The sequence below is a fragment of the Xenopus laevis genome, chromosome 1S (genome assembly GCF_017654675.1).
Source record: "Xenopus laevis strain J_2021 chromosome 1S, Xenopus_laevis_v10.1, whole genome shotgun sequence".
NCBI classification, from domain to species: domain Eukaryota; kingdom Metazoa; phylum Chordata; class Amphibia; order Anura; family Pipidae; genus Xenopus; species Xenopus laevis.
In genome coordinates this window covers 44,709,689-44,721,182 of record NC_054372.1, presented here as the reverse complement: position 1 = coordinate 44,721,182, position 11,494 = coordinate 44,709,689, and positions in this window count along the sequence as shown.

Below are 11,494 nucleotides of genomic sequence, written 5' to 3'. Positions count from 1 at the left end.
GTTATTGTAGTCTGTGATCCTAAAACTGGTAATTCTCCTATTAATCTCGTCCAAGTACCGGTATGTTTTTCATGGTCCCTTCAGCTGACATCATACCAAATCGCTGTGTGTGATTATGTGCACATGAAACTCGAATATGGTAGACAGAAAAGACAGATATTTTCTCGGATGCAGCCCACAGGTAAAAACAAATAGGCAATGGAGCCTCGTCCAACCATCTAAATATAAAAGAAAACAATTACAATAGCTGCAAAATTGCAGAGCCCTCCAACTGTCATTAATAGGGGCTTGTAGTGAGTTATAGAATAGAACCAGTTAGAGCATGCCCTAGGAGTGTGGGACTGGCAGGTAGTTAGAAGGAGCAGTTCTGTGCTCCACCAAGAAGGGACATAGTGGTGAGATTGAAGGAACTGTCATATACCTCCATTGTGTATGATACACTGGTGGGATTACTAAGTGTTTCAATTTAAGAATCACTGCTACCCAAAATTCCTCCAAAAGTATTTTTTAGAGAAAAAAATAATAAACTTAACTTGCTGGTGCTTTGCTGTCTCTGCTATCTTCACATCATTCTCAGTCCAGTAACACAAATGGGAAGTGCACACAGGCATTTTCTTGTGGACTGTTACCTACATCATTTATTAATCACAGTTATGGGGTTATTTATCAAAGACCTAATTGATCTCAATATTTTCTGCTACAAACTCTGATCAAATCTGCTCGGGTTTTTTATGCTTTATTATTACATTTTCCCAAAAATTAGCTTTGCAGGATTTTCACGATTTTTTCAGATATTTTATCAGATTTTCAAAAATTTTCAGATTTTTGACCTAGAAAACTTCGGAGTATTGCACGAAACCCAGCACGCATCAAAAAAAGCATTGGGACCTCTCCCATTGACTTATATGCAACCTCGACAGGTCTGAGATGTTGGATTTTCAGATTCTGACTTTTCCATCCTCGGGGGTTTAATAAATTCCAAAAAATTTGTGATTTTTTTTAAAAGTCTGATTTTATAAAAAAAAACACGTATTTTTTGTGATTTTTGCATTCGGAGTTTAGTAAATAACCCCCTAAATATTATCAACCTTGGTTGTATTTCACTTTAGCAAGGAGGTTGTCCATTAAGCTTGTGCTATCATTTAACCTCCATTGTTCTGTAAGGACCCAGCTGAGAGGGAGATGGATGTAGTAGTGATCTACAGGAGATAAAGTACCACAATGACCCTAGTGCTACATCATCTTTCTGCCCCACCCTGAAACCAGTTCTGAATACTGTTGAACAATATATTTCGACAATAGATTCTCTGGAAAAGCTGGGTTTCTTAGTTGAGCATTACCCATGTCGCATACAACGGGCATGTTTCCAGTGATTTCATTCAGTAGTTCTTATAGGTATATGGCTCGTTTGAATGCATTATTTGCTTTTAGCATATTAGGCAGATATTTTTGCATAAGTATACTGTAACTCTTAATATTATCGTCTTAATCATTATTGCTGTTTACAGGGGTGAGCTGTATTTTCCCAATTTTTTGAATCACTTTATGCTTTTAGCTTTGATTTGTCTGCATTTAAATGCTATTCTAAGATCAACAGCATATATTTCACTTCACTATGTATGGAACATTATGTATTTTACATTTAAATGCATCCATTTGCTTGCTCTTATCTATGCAAATAAAGAGCAGTATCGCTCCATTAGCCATCTCCTGTCAGTTAACTACAACTAACAAGCCCAACAGCTAAACCTTATAGGAGACCATTTATTCTCCAGGCCTTGGGAAGATAATCTGTTTTTCCTGCATATCCATCAGGATTCCCACCGGGCACTTGCATCACATTTCTAGCATACAGTCATGTACTAACCTATATATTAACATTATTTGTTGAAGGTCACTGCTACTGCTAGTTATAGCTACATATCTATACATACGTTTTGCCCATACAATATACTGATAAGTTCAACAATTTATCTTTTAGGTTGGGTCGAGAGATAATACTTTTGCTTGGCATATAAACGCAAATGTTAATGTCTCTACGATTGTCCTATAGTGTTGTGAGCTGTAGCCAGTGGAATTTGTGTCTCTAGTGACATTCTTGGGTTAAAACACTGGCAGAATTTACCAGGCAGTTTCCAAGTGTGGTAACATTGGTCTATAACTGCAGTATGATATTTGGTGATATACAGTACTGTAGCCTTTGGTACACAGGGCTTCTTACTTTTAGGGATAAAGTCCATTTTGGCATCAGGCATTTGTCCCCCCCCCCTTAGCTCATGACAATGTAGTAGATTCACCCTCAATGTATACTTTCATTGGTTTCGGCAGATCAAAAGCTGACATGGTCTCAGTGTGAAAGGAAAGCAAAAAAAACTGTTATTTAAGGAAAAGTAAATAAAGGTTATGTTAATTTCTATTTGGAAATTGCTACTAAATCAATATACTACCCTTCTTTACAATAATTATGAAATATATGATTTTGCATCAGCAAATTAGCTTTGCAGGATTTTCACGATTTTTTCAGATATTTTATCAGATTTTCAAAAATTTTCAGATTTTTGACCCAGAAAACTTCGGAGTATTGCACGAAACCCAGCACGCATCAAAAAAAGCATTGGGACCTCTCCCATTGATTTATATGCAACCTCGACAGGTCTGAGATGTTGGATTTTCAGATTCTGACTTTTCCATCCTCGGGGGTTTAATAAATTCCGAAAAATTCGTGATTTTTTTAAAAGTCTGATTTTATAAAAAAAAAAAAACACGTATTTTTTGTGATTTTTGCATTCGGAGTTCTATGATTTTTGCATTCGGAGTTTCTTGGGTTAAAACACTGGCAGAATTTACCAGGCAGTTTCCAAGTGTGGTAACATTGGTCTATAACTGCAGTATGATATTTGGTGATATACAGTACTGTAGCCTTTGGTACACAGGGCTTTTTACTTTTAGGGATAAAGTCCATTTTGGCATAAGGCATTTTTCCCCTCCCCCCTTAGCTCATGACAATGTAGTAGATTCACCCTCAATGTATACTTTCATTGGTTTCGGCAGATCAAAAGCTGACACGGTCTCAGTGTGAAAGGAAAGCAAAAAAAACTGTTATTTAAGGAAAAGTAAATAAATCTTATGTTAATTTCTATTTGGAAATTGCTACTAAATCAATATACTACCCTTCTTTACAATAATTATGAAATAATGATTTTGCATCAGCAAATTAAGTTTTGACAGCCTCGTCCGGAACTAGGAGCCCAAGCATACTACAAGGGAGGTATAAGGGACCAATGGTACTTAAAAGGTTAGTGCATACCAAATAGGAAGCAGGAACTGGGGTAAAGGCAAGTCAGGTACTAGCAAACAGGAACATATTTTATTAAAGGCACGGGAAGGTTAAAAAAGTAAGCAAGGTAGCTACTAGAGCAGGCACAGCTGACAAAGTACTGGAACTGGTAAGGCAGGTGAGCTGGGTACAGAAACAGACATGGCAAGCAAGGTACCACTGGTAAATTTCCACTACAAGGTTTTCAAGAATCAGGTAAAATCCATAGCAAGAATCAGAATCAAAAGTGTCAACACACAGACAGAGGGACCTACAGTAACAATAAGGCATAGTCGGCAGGCCTTTAATATCTAACTTTTGCACATAATCATGCATGCTAAATTCATCCCTGGTGTCTAATGCTGAGCTGATGGTCCAGTGCTGACGTGATGAAATATTGTGAGCTATTAATATACTGTAAATATCAATATATGAATATACTGTTCAAGTTCCTTATTAATATCTAAGCTTGTGTCTATCTTTTTCAGTTATTTTGAAATGAGCCAAAAAACTGCATTGTATATTCTTTGCTCAGTCTTATTAAAATATTGATTTATATGGAGTCAGTAGTATTTGTAATACAATATACATGCATTAAAGGCCTAACTTAACATTATAATTTCCTTTTAGAATACAATCATATTTTTATGTGCAGTTTTCAATAAAATCTTCAGCAGTTTAATACCCTGCCATTTATCAATGTTGATTCTTGTCTGATGTTCAATCACCCATCTTGAACCCTCTGTTTAATAGAAATACGTCATATTATTCTTATTACCATGTATCATATTGTGTCATTGTCAATCACTGAAATTCTACTTTCAATGCCAACTTCAGCGATTGAATTAAAATAAGTAACCCAAGCACAGGGTTCTAAAGTACATAAGCACAAGTCCTTTAAGAAATTGCCATGTTAAAGGAGAACTAAATCTTAAAACTGAATATGGTTTAAAATACTATATTTTACATACTGAACTTATTGCACCAGCCTAAAGTTTCAGCTTCTCAATAGCAGCAATGATCCAGAACATTAAACTTGTCACAGGGGGTCACCATCTTGGAAAGTGTCTGTGACACTCACATGCTCAGTGGGTTCAGCTGTTGAGAAGCTAAGCTGGTGACAATTCGCCCTTTAGTGAATCTTCCCCTATGACACAAATTTCTAGGATAGAAAAAATATATATAGAAAGAGAGAGAGAGCTCCAAAAAGTACAGCACTCAAGAGGTCCAGTTAGTGTAACTGATTTAAATAAAAAAACAATAATTCCAATGTGTTGATCACATCTTCAAGTCTAATTGCTGATTGGTGATACTAGTGATGCTTGTCTCCAGTGTTACGAAATACACCCCAAATGTATGGAGGGAATTACATAAGCAATCTATAACTGAAGCATTTTTCATTTGTCACACATATAGACACCATGATTTTGTATTGGTAGTGGATAGAGATATTTATCCTTACTTTCCTCAACTTCTTTTGAACTTTGAAAAAAAGGAAATAAGATGGCTCAATTTGTCTGCTTGCCAATGAAAACAACAAGCTGAATGTATCTGCTCATTAGCCGTTCAGAACATTGGCAGAGTTCATCTGCTCTCACAGCAGTCCGTGAAGGGGTTACATGACCATAACAATAGATGAGAATTAAATGGTGACAATGACATTATTTTATCCATAACAAGGAATAGCAAAAACTGAATGACAATCTCTGCTTTGAAAAGTTTTATTGATGAATTAAGCTTAGCCCAGGGTAAAAACTATGCCAGAAAAGTTATATAGTATCTCTCTGTACAGGCTTTGAGCAAACATTGAAGGATAGTTCCTATTGCAGCTAAGCTTGGTCTGGTCCATTAGTGGTAGTTTTTGTCTCATCATGTTTCTCCTAAAGTAGTGTTACTTTTTTGATCATGTCCAGAATTTGGTCAGGTCTCCCACAAGCTAATCACAAGGTTACAGATATATGAAACCATAGCTGTATGAGCCATGCCTTCAAGAATATCTTGTATAATAATAAGCATACACCTCAAATTTCAGGTGAAGATTGAATATTGAAAGCAATAGACTGCATTAGTGCCTAAAGAACCCAACACACGCATTATTTTGATAGCCAGTGGACAGGTCAGTAACATCTGGGCCCAGGAATCCCTGCAAGCGGTCACAGGTGACTTTTTGAGGAAGCAGATCCCTGCCAGGCCCCCTGTACCCCATGCCCCCCCCCTGTTGGGTCTGCTTCCTTGGTAGTTTACAACACAATTGGTTCTGATTTGTGTTAGAATGCAAGCACAACCTTGCAAATTTTGATGCATTGCCCACAACTGCCTCAGTCACAACTCCCCCTGGCGTCTGCAATTACACTTGAATTATGGGAAAACCCCTGCATTGTGAGTAAAAAATATGGCAACTGCAGCCAAAATAGCAATTTTTATACTGCATTGCAAACTGCAAGTCGAATAGTAACCCTCCCGTCTTACAGTCCTAAAAGTATATGGTTTTATAATAATCGTACAGTTGTCTACTCAAACAGTCTTAGTACTAAAGACAAAGGTGTCTAATAAACAGGATTGCGTCCATACAAAAAGCATGGTGTGGTATTAAGGGGCCATCAAAGCTTTTGTAATTTAGCTTTGGTATGTTTTTGTTAAATATTCAGGCAAATAGGTGTACAACCCTTACAGAGGGTTATAGAGGGGATAGATGTAGCAACAGTCATTGACCCGTTTCTGCTTGAAAGATAAGCATGTAGATGACGAGTGCATGAATATTTCATACATCAACGCTAAATTAAAAAGCTTGGGTAGCACCTTAATAGCACTCCAAGCTATTTGTATCAACTCTATCCTGCTTATTAGACACCTTTATCTTTCTTTAGGTAGTTGATGCCCCACCTCAGTGCTGTCTCAACCTACATGGTTGAGGGCCGATAATGGAAGCCAATGTTAGCCACTCCCTGTTTTTAGACCATATCCACTTTAAACCACACCCATGTTACCGCAAGACCATGTCCACATTAATAGCACACCAAAAAAACAGATGGTCGGTGCCACTGCAGGGATCAGGGCCGGAACTAGGGGTAGGCAGAGTAGGCAGCTGTCTAGCATACCATCATTAAGGGGCATACCTTTCTTTTTTTTTTCCAAGCGTTTATTTAATAATTTGTTTCAGTAATCATGGTCACTCAGTCAGGTGGAATCCCCCTCCTTCACCTTCTCCCTCTTGCCAGCAAGTAATAGCTCCTTCTGTGCAGTGTGGCAGTGCAGCGTGACATGCGTATATGCGTCAATGATGTCACTGATGCGTTTGGGTGGCAGAGAGCTGGTGACCTGCTTCATGTGGCTCACGCCTGCTGCTCTCAGCCTTGCACAGTTGTACTTAACTGAAGACATTCTTTCTATTACTGTGAAAGTGTGAAGCTTCCTGCTGGCATAGCCAGGTACAGATTTGGGCCGGGGCCATATATTCGCTGTTGCTGCTGGGCACTGGCACAGGTACATAAATACTTGGGGACAATATGATATGATCAGATTTATTTTTGGCTGCTGCTGGCACAGGTAAAGATTGGGGGCAATATGATGGCTGCTGGAGGGCTGTATGATGGATGGCTGCTGAGCTGCTGGTACAGGTATGGGGGGCAGTATGATGGATGGCTACTGGCACAGGTACACGGGGGGGCTGTATTATGGATGGCTGCTGGGCTTGCTGGTACAGGTACAGTAATATAAATGAAAAAGTGTTGTACATTTTCTTGCTTTCTTTATTTAAAAACCATCATGATAAGGAGGTAAATGGTAATGCAGGACAGGGGGCACTGATTGAAGCTCTTGTCTAGGGTGCCAAACTACCTTGGCACGGCACCGGCAGGGATGTCACTCATATTAAAAAAAAAAAGTTAAGTCATATTAAGACATACCCTTAAATCCATATGCCTCCTCATCCCCTGTGTACAATATAATACAGTACCCCAGCATATGATTAAACACCATAGGGGCCCCTAACAATAATTTTCAGATGCTAAGAAACACCCAGAACAAATACCAGGCTTATGTTCCATTGGGATCATAGGTCAGGCAGAGTTTGACACACACAGGAAGCATAGGGAAGACAGAACAGAGCAGGAGAAAGGAAAATCAGGACCAGTCTAATATGTACTACATACACAGTGACACAGTGCTGGTGCCCCATTAGCATTTTGAATAAAGTGTGAACAGGTGAACAATGTGGGCAGTTTCAATCTGGGTCTCAGGTGTGAACAGTACAGGGGCTTTAGGGTATGAACAATAGAGGTGTCACAAGTGTGAACAATGCAGGGGGGATTACAGGTGTGAACAATACAGGTGATTACAGTGTGATTTTGAGGTTTAAACAATGCAGGGGCCAGTTAATCTTTGATGTGGAGGGCCACATAAGGGGGGGGTCGCCAGTTGGACAGCCCTGCTCCACCTATTAGTACTAAGATTCAGGGGTGTAACTAAGGGGGTGCAGGGGAATCGCACCCGGGCCCGCACCCCCTTGGGGCACCGATGCAGAGGCGCACAGAAAACTGCATCCAGAGGGGGGTGGTGGGCGGCTGCACCCGGGTCCCGCCCCTCCTTAGTTCCGTTACTGCTAAGATTGTTTGAGTAGACAACTGTATGGTTATTATGAAATCATATCATGGGTTCAATCAGAAGGAGGAAGAATAATAGTACTGAGAGTGGGCTCTTGGTCTAAGGTTTTTAGGTGGGCCCCTGTTGCCCCAGTCTGACACTGCACTGACCCCTAACCCGACCCATGTCCATCACGCTACACATCCCCTACCCAGAACCACTACCCAACCTGGACCCTGTTGAACTTACTTGCCTTCTGACTCAGGACCCGTGAAACTGGAAGTGACATCACCCTAGACCGGAAGTCTGGTGCCAATTTTGCAACACAGGGACAGAGAATTGCCTCCCCTGCAGGGGAAGGTGGGAAGGGAATAGTGCTGCACCTTAGCTTGGTACCCAGGCCGGTTACCTGTGAACTTCTTGCACGGTCAGAGAATTGGGGATTTTCTGCCAGAAACCCAAAGGATTTGCAAGTATTCCCTGAGTACCTGACCCAGTGCTGAATTAAAGCAGGCTGGCCAGCCAAAGGCCATAAAAGTTTTAATTGTGTTAATGTGATTAATAAACGGCATAAAATATTGGTACTAATAAATCAGTGTTCTCAAAGAATATAACTTACCCGTCTGAGGGTTCTGGAAGTTTCTGCAGTCTGTCTAGTTCAGTTTTTTTACAAAGGCACACTGCTATCATATGACAACCACATTAAATTTGTATTATTTTATTCTTCAGTTACAAATTATATATAACATTGTACGCAACGCTCATGTAGCATAAATGCTGTCAGATTATATGGGAGGTTCAGCATTAATCTAGTAAGTACAAAACTTTCGGAGTTTTCCTGTGCAATATTTCATAAAAGAAGTATTGTTTGTTTGACGATTAAAAAATATATTATGACATAAATTCAATAATGTGCTTTTTATCATATGAAAAAAAACATCATTTTAACATCTGCAATCATATCACTCTCATCACATATGATTCTCAAGTTCAAGCAAGATTTGGTTTCAGCAATAAAGCCTCCGAAAGCGCAAAGAACTTGGCTAAACACAGAGTGAGACAAGGGAATCATTTCTTGCCCTACTTCATACTCTGTAATACGCATTTAGAGCAGCTGAATGTTCCAAAAGTAAATTTCACTGGGAAGAATGTTCGCTGTTATAAGTTAAAGCTAATGTCCAATTTGATTTTATGTTCTAACTCCCAGAGAAAGGTTCAGTGTAATTCAAAAATGTGGCTAAAAATGAGCCCAGAGGATAATCCTGTTATCTACTTGATATGTGTCTTTACAATCTTCAGAGCATTAGAACACATTTCATGCAATCACTTTTTTTTCTGACATGTAAATGGGAACATTAAAGTGATATGAACCCATTTATACTGTATATCATTCAGGAATGGTGCTAGCATGCACTAAGGCTCAAATCAACATTGTGCCCTTTTTCTTTTGACAGCACAGAGATTCCCATGACTGCTGGGCTCCAGCTCCCTCTTTTTCAACCCGTGGCTGGGGGCTGTGCTAAGCTCAACAAGCATCTGTATTTCAGTCTGTCAGAGATTGATGCCACCTCGATTTATTTAAAGGGTCATGGGAAAATGTGTTTACTAAATGTATCCATCCATTAATAGTGCTGCTCTAGCAGACCTCTGTACTGAAATCCATTTTTCAAAAGAGCAAATGTATTTTTTTTTTATATTTAATTTTAAAATCTGATATGGGGCTAGACATATTCCCAGGTGCCCCCAGTCATGTGACTTGTGCTCATGTTCTCTGATAAGCTTCAGTCACTCTTTACTGCCATTCGAATGAGCAATGAAAATGCTTTCAAGAAAACACTAAGGGGTCTATTTATTAAACCTCAAATTTTTGTGGTAACGTTTTTAAAGGGAATTTTTAGAGGGAAAAAAACATGAATTTCGAGATTTATTATGCAAAAAGTCCAGTTGCCTTTTAATTCTGTTAGATACTGTATATCATGACCTGGATGAATGAGAATCTTCATAGACATTTTGTAATATGACTTTTGTTTCAGTGGAAAAGTCAGAGAAGAGAAGTCACCTTGGATATTGTGTTCAGGTTTTAAATGTATTTTGAAATCCTACATGACAAAAAAAGGAGTAAAACATATTATTCCTGGATTGTAAACAATGTGCCATTGGGCATAATTTGCACCTGCTGTGTGTTGCATGGCAAAGGGGAGGAATGTAATTTTTCATATGTACATCACTTTACTTAATATTTTCTTTGTACTGTGCTCTCTTGCAGACAAATACATTACAGCCTAATGGACCAAGGCAACTAGCACAAGGAATGGTGAAGTAGACAAAAGTGTTACATCAAGCTTTAATGGGTGCCATTTTGTTGCTATTTGCATAAATTGCATTTTACTTATCCATAGTAAATTAGTTGCCATTCATGGAAAAGACTTCCTGCAGATGAGGTGGAAACTAATACAGGAATTTACACGTAACAAGGAAAGATAAAAATAATTAAATAGTTTGCTCAACATTATATAAACTTTTAGTATGTCATTAGTATGTTATTTCATGAAGCTTTTCATATTTTGAATGAAAGCTTTCCTATACTGAGTAATTTATTAGGCAAAATTGTGGTCCAGCTGTTTTCTTCTCCCTTAAAACTCTAATGGTGTATTGCAGTGATCCCCAACCAGTAGCTCGTGAGCAACATGTTGCTCTCCAACCCCTTGGATGTTGCTTCCAGTGGCCTCAAAGCAGGAGCTTATTTGTGAATTCCAGACTTGGAGGCAAGTTTTAATTGCATAAAAACCAGATGTACTGCCAGACAGACCCTCAATGTAGGTTGAAAATCCACATAAGGGCTACCAAATGGCCAATCACAGCACTTATTTGGCACCCCAAGAACATTTCTCATGCATGTGTTGCTCCCCAACTCCTTTTACTTCTGAATGTTGCTCACGGGTTCAAAAAGGTTGGGGTTCCCTGGTGTATTGCAATAAAAGGTGCAAAATTTGCCCAGTTCTGGTTACCCAGAGCAACCAATACATTTTACTTTCTCATTGGTTAATACAGGTGAAAAAAACCTGTAAATGTATCCATTAATGGACTGGCCCATTGAAGGGTTCCAACAACAGGCCAATGCAATATACTGTAATTAAGTATAGATTTAAACAACATGTATTTAGACTTAGAGTCTATTTACAGTGTTCCATTCCCCTACCTGATGGTTTGGAGTGTGGCACCCAACCCAACAGTGCTTTATTCATGTTTTCCAGATTCTTTCTGTACATACATTACATTAGTGTGTTACAGAGGCATAACTAGTATATAGCATCCTATATGCTTCCTGCTTCCACCCCAACTGTAACACAAGTGAGCATTGGGGGGATGGGGTGGTTAGGCACCGTGTGACTAGGCATACAGCTGACCTCTACCCCCCCCAAATGTAGGCCTGGTCTTGAAACATTATGCCACTGAACCTGTTATATTACCCACTATGATTCAAATAAAATAAAAAGAAAATACAAGCAAAATATTAAGCTGTCTTAGAACTATAACTAAGCCTTAATGTGCAGAGACTGTCGCCATGAAGTTCAGAGATCAGCCAGACCCAGAGCA